Raw genomic sequence first — 6,791 nt, forward strand, 5'->3', positions numbered from 1 at the left:
ATGTAATCTGGACTTGGTCAAAATTAAATAAGTTAGTTTAGTTAAAAAATTTTGTTTAGTCAAAGAACAAATGGTTAACTAATTATATGTTGGAAGCAAGTTATATATGATGATAAGATTAAGTTGATATTTATTAATTTGGTAAAGATTACATAAGTAATAATTTATTTATTTTTCATATCACTACTTTTAGTAAATTATATATAGGTAGTTAAGACATTTGTTAATTAGCAAGTGAAAATGTGAGAGAAAATTAATAAGGTTTTTTATATATATAATCTTTTTGTATGAATTTTTATAATATATAAAAGAGTATTATAGATTTTTTTATGTATTTTAAAAAATTATAATCTTTACTACTTAGTCATGTTATTTTTATTATTTTCTAAAATTATTTGATTCAATTTTATTTGTTTCTCATCTACAAAATTTACCTGCACTATTTTATCTTATTAATTATGGTAATCTAACAGTGGTATTAGAGTCAAGTGCTTAATCTTTAACTATAAAAAGTAAGTTGGTGTTAGAATCATGATAATAAAATTTAAGATCGAAAAATTCAATGTAAACAATTTTTTTCTTTGCAAATTGAAAATATATAAAAGTTATTTTGAGAAATGAGAATTACTTAAAAGCAATAAAAGACAAACTCATTGGGGTTCTTGATGACAAGTGAAAAAAAGATAAACAGAAATATTGCTGCTAATTTTTACTTAATTGTGACAGTTTTTATACTATAAAACATATCAAAAAAATAAATAGTCAGTTAATCATAATAGATCCGAATAAGTAACACCGGATGATTACTAAAGGTATCTGAATATACAATTAGAAATTTGATGCTGCATTATATTTTAGAAGGTCCGAATTTATCATCAAAAGTTCTGTTGACTTAGATTTTGCAAGTGACCTTGAAAAAAAATTTTATTATAGACTATGTGTTTATACTTATAAGAAGTACTGTAAATTAAATATCTAAATTACAAGCTATTAAAATATTATCAAATATAAAAGTTGAATATATAACGACTACACAATTTTATAAGGAGGCAATTTAATTGTAAAGATTAGTGGAGGAATTCAGACATAAACAAACAAAAAATTTTAATATTTTATAACAATTAGAATGTCTTGTACATCACAAAAAATTTAGTCTTTCGCTAAAAAATGAAACACATAGATAGCAGTAGAAAAAAATTCTCTTTATCTATTAAAAATATGAGCAATATGATATATCAAAAGAATAATTTTAAATGAGAAATTAGTAAAAAACAATTTTTTTATTTTAAAATAAAAAATTATAACAAGTAACTAAAGTAGTAAAAGTTGGGGCATATAAAAGTTTCAACTTAGTTAACTATGATTGCCAAACATACGACTTGATAAGTATAGAAGAAATAATATAAGTTGATAAGATAATATTCTAATAATTAAGCTAGTTAAACTATAATTTTTGATTTGGTCAAAATTGGATAAGTAAATTTAGCTGCCATCTTTAACTTTGATAATTTAACAAAAACTATATTTTTTACTTCGGTTTTTTTTTTCCTTTCGACTCTTTATAAGAATAATTCAGTCTTTTTCTTTTGGGTAGGGGTGGTAAAATAGGTTGAGCCTGTTGGGTTAATTTGCTAAACCTGCTAAAGAGTGGGTCGGATTAGAATTTAGAACCCGCCAAATTAAAAGAATTCGTCAAATCCACACCACTAAATTGGAGGGTTTTGGCGGGGCAGGGTGGGCCGATCCGCCGGGTCGAAAATTTTTATTTTTCTTTTTTATTAAATAAAAAAGTAATTACTATTATAAAATTAATAATTATAGAATTTTTAAACACTTTTCTTTCGGTTTTTGTTTTTATTCTTCTTTTAGTTATTAACTTTATTTATTTTATTTTACAATTTCGTATATATGCTCAAATTATGTGACTTATTTTTTAAAATAAAGATGATTCTATTGACAAATATTAGTTTGAACAATTTTATTGAAGTTAAAAATTTAAAAAAAATAGTAAAAAAAATTATATTATAATTTGACTATTTTTTATTTGTATTTGATTTTTTAATTATTACTTTTTAGTTAATTTTAATGAATTTTATTTTTCAAAAAAAATAATCAAATGGACTAGCCCACCAATTCACCATAAAACAAAACGGACTAGCATTTTAAATCTATTTTAGTTGACGGGACAGGCCGATTCGTCCCGTTTATGGAACAGGCTTAAGCGAGACGGGGCGGATTGGAGCGAACTGGCTCGCTTTAACACCCCTAGTCGATACACAATATCTACTTGCACATTGTACTAAAAGCTCTTTTTAAACCACTGGGTTCGAATCCAGTGTGACTCTCGGAAACAAACATATATTTGCAATTATTTCTATCATGATCATTTGCTTCTAAGTACCTATTATATATGATCATTGTTATGGCATTTAAAAATATTTATTTAACTTATTAAAAAGATTAAAAATTAATATTTAATTTTAAAAATATAAAATAAATAATAATTAAATATTTAAAATTTATTATAAAAAATAAATTAAATAAAAATTAGACACTAAATTATAAACACTATAAAATTCACCAATATATATATACACATAGATAATCTGTACTTTATGATGACGAAAGAAGCATCTTCATAACCCTTCGTATAGTACTAAGGAAATTTTGAACAATATTCTTGTTACGTTGGGTAACCGGAGGTTAGTGGACTGGACTCGTTGGGTTGGCTCAATCGTCTGAAGGAGAAAGTCCTTTGACTAGTTTCGCGTCTGAGAGTCTCCGTCCGACTTGTGTGTATAAGAGAATGGGGGGTGGTACCTACAAAGATACTCCGATGCCTAAGTTAGCAAAGGGGTAAGCAGGTTTTTAGAGTATTGAAATTTAGAGATACTTGAGGGGTGTCAGTGTATTTATAGTAGTGAACCAATAACCACCGTTAGAGTAGTTCCACCTTTTAAGGAGGATAACCGTCCCTTTAGGGAAGTTGAGATATGACTCCTGGAAGTGGGTTGAGAGATTTTAGGGGCAGTTACTTATTTGAATAGGTGTTATCTGCCAGCTAATCTTCACTCCCGACTTCCTTAGAGTAAGTCGTGGTTAGATCCGACTTCTTGAGAGAAGGTCGGTGTCGAATGAGGGCCAATCTTTGAATTGGGCTTTTCATCTGGACCTGGATCTTAGTGTTGGTTCAGCGTATGAACAATGCCCCTACTCGAGTACAATCTCTTTTCTTTAAGAGTTTGATTCGAGTATTTTAACTCAGGCTTGTAGCTGATGTGGTGAGAAACCGACGTGATTTTTCGAAACCGACGTGATTCAAAATTTCTCAACAGTCGTGTCTAATCAAACGTCACGTCTGTTAGGGGGTTTTATATTTACACGTGGGGATCAATTACATTGGTAACGGCGCATCTCTTTAATGGCCGCATTGATTTTACCTTTATGCCCCTGGGGTGTTTATAAATATTTTTTTCTCTCTTTCTTTGTTTTCTTTCTGAAAAACTTTTTGCCTTCACTCTCAGAAAGAAATTTCTTCTATTCGAAAAGAAACTTCTTCCTTCTTCGAGTCACCGTCGTATCTGCTCATCTTCGCAAGCAAAGGTCAGTTCTTCTTTATTAATGAATGCTTTTTTGTTCGCATTCTTTGTTTAAGGGAGTGTTCATAGCGAGTCTGGCTTTAGGCCTAGTGCTTCTGTTTTGTGGGAGAACTTATTTTGGCCATGTAGAGATCCTGTTTTTAACCCTTCCCCCTTTTTCTTTGTAGGTTTCGTCGCCCCTTTTTTTACTAAAAAGATATTTTCTCTCGAGTCTCTTTCACGATGGGTGGACGTTACTGTTCTCGGAGAGAAACCCCTCGTTGATACTGATTATATTAGTGACCTCCGTACTCACCATAGAATTTGTGTTCTTGATGAGAATGAACCCAAATATGAATTGATTGCCCTGGGTCCTAAAGACCGAGTTTGTTTTGGGAAGGCTGCTGATGCTGACCCTCATTTCCTTTTTATGTATGAGAGTCTTTTTACCCGCTTGGAGGTGCTTTTGCCTTTTTCTGACTTTGAGGTGGAAGTTTTAAATCATTGTCAAGTTGCTCCAACTCAACTCCATCCCAATTCTTGGGATTTTATGAAAATCTATCAGCTTGTCAGTCGAGAGCTGAACTTTCCGACTTCTTTAAAGAATTTCTTTCATCTTTTCCATATGACTAAACCCTTTAGTGGGCAAAATAATAAAGTGAATTTCTTTCCGGGCCATTTAAGGTTGGAAAATTTTCAACCTTTTTTATGAGTCCTTCCATGACTTTAAGAATTTCTTTTTTAAAGTTCAAGCTGTAGAGGGTCACCATCCCTTTTTTCTAGATGAAAATTCTTCTCCCCGTTTTCCTTTATACTGGTTGGAGGCTTCTTCTGTGGAGAAGTATGGTCTGGATGACTTAAATGTGGTCAAGGAGGCTGTTGTGGGGTTCCTCCGAGAAGTTTGGAGGAGGGCCCCTTATTTGGATACGAAGAAGTTCCTCCAAGGGTCTCCGAGCTTTGTTCGGGCCCAAATAGGTAGTATTTTGTTGTTAATTTTCGACTTTATTTTGTTGTTTTTGGCTTTGAAATTTTTGAGTTGTTATTTGTAGACTTTTGCTTTCCGACTTGATAACTTAACTTTCTGTTTTCTTTTTTAGAGATGGGGAAGAAAAATTCCAACTCCTCCTACCAGAAAGTACAAGATGACAAGAAGAGGTCTCGGGCCCAAGTTGACGCTGCCAGGGCTGCTGGCACTCTTCCTCCTCCTCCTCCTCGTAACTTGGAGAATTCCTCTCGTCCCATCATGGTACCTTCTTCCTCTACCTCTTCTCTTCCTTCTCCTCCGGCCCGATCTTCTCCTGAACCTGAGAAGAAGAGGCGCAAGACTTCAGAGTCTGGCTCTTCTTTTGTTGGGGAAGCTAATTTTGACGGTCCCAAATTCGTTCGAAACCACATGTATCCTTATACTCGAATTAATATGGATGATGTTATCGTTCAAAACCATCTTAATTTCTTAGTTAAGGGGAGTGTTCCGGCAGCTGGAGTGTGTACAAGGCTTCTTGATATTTTGGAGAAGGCCCCCCTTAGTTCTTTGGGTTCTACCCAAAAGGTTGAGGAGTTAGAGGGGAGGATCCTTCTTTATCAAGAGTAAGAAAAAAGGCTGACGGAGAAGGTCGCCGAGTTGAAGGAGGAGAAGACTCGGCTCCAGGAGAGGGAGAAAAAGTTAATGGGTCAGTATGCCATGACGGAGGGCCTTAAGGAAAAGGCGGAACAGAATTATGTGAGGCTTTATGGGGAGAATCTTGATTTGAAAAAGGAGCTGGCAAGATGTCGGGAAGCTTATCAGGATCTGAAGGACTCCGTGGTGGAGGGTTCGGAGATAGCCTGGAAGATGTTTAAGGAACAGGTCGGAGTCATCGCTCCTGACCTGGACCTTTCTCCTTTTGATCTTGATAAGATAGTGGTGGATAATGCCATTGTTTCTCCTCCCCGTCCCGAGACTGATTTCGACCTGAAAACTCGGGGGCAGAGAATAATAGAATCTCTTCCCTGTGGAGAGCGTCAAGATGGAGATCTCCCGAGTTCTTCGGGGGTCCCTTCTTAAGGTCAAGAACAGCCTGCTCCGTCTTCTCGTGCTGAGGATCCTGCCTTTCTTAGTGGCGATGGCCATTCTTCTGGTGGCGTTGATCTTCCCTCTAAATGATTCTGGCTATTTGGGGGCCCGACCTGTGGGTCCCATGTTTTTAAACAATTTTATGTTTTTTTTTATGTGGTGGTTGATTCCTGACATTTTATGGCCTTTTATGGCCGTTAACAAAATATTTTGCTTAGAAATACCCTTTTTTTTGGATAAGAGTTTAGGATAATTTTGGTGCGTCCATGCTTTCTGTTTTAAAAACTTTTTTTTATCTCTTTTTGCTTTGGAAAATCTTTCATCTTAGCTGGCTATCTTTTGTTTAAGTTATTTTAAATTTTTCGAAGACTTGGGATAGCCTCTGCCTTTGATTTTTGATAGACTTTCTTATCTCTTTTTGTATTCCCTGTACCCAATTTCTGTTTTATTGAGTTTCTATAACTTAGGTTATTTTTGCGACGCATTTCCATTCTTCTCAGTTTTATCGACTTCTAAGTCGATAAATTTCTGAATTTATCATGATCTGCTTTTATAACCTCTTTATACCGACTTGTACCTCGTTGTTTTATCCTGACGACCTTTTAGGTCGGTTCATGGGATTTTCACGTTTTGTCGAGCTTAAGTCGGCGCATTTCGTAGAAAGAGTAATAATGACACAAAAGGAATTTATAAAGAGATGTGGAAAAAAGATCTTTATTTAGTCACAAAGGTACCTTTTTTGCTACTAAGGGTTTTGACAATTTGTTGCCCCTTAGTCTCTATTTTGATATCTCGTTAAAAACCCCCTTCAGGAAAACCCTTTTTTTTGGGAAAAAACTATGAAGTTGGGAAAAGAGTACACCAGGGAATGTAGTTTGCTTTTAACTATAGTACCTTTTCATATTACAAGCATGCCACGACCTAGGTAGCTCGGTGTCGTTTAAGTCGGTCACCTTATAGTAACCCTTTCCTAAGACCTCATTAATTTTGTATGGTCCTTTCCAATTAGCAGCAAGCTTTCGATCCCAAGATTTTTTTACTCCAATGTCATTTCTAATCAAAACCAGGTCGTTGGGGGTGAAACTTCTTCGAATGAACTTTTTATTGTATTTGTTTGTCATCCTTTGTTTCAATGCTGCTTCTCTTATCTGAGCTTGTTC

The sequence above is a fragment of the Arachis duranensis genome, chromosome 8, assembly GCF_000817695.3.
Source record: "Arachis duranensis cultivar V14167 chromosome 8, aradu.V14167.gnm2.J7QH, whole genome shotgun sequence".
Taxonomy (NCBI): Eukaryota; Viridiplantae; Streptophyta; class Magnoliopsida; order Fabales; family Fabaceae; genus Arachis; species Arachis duranensis.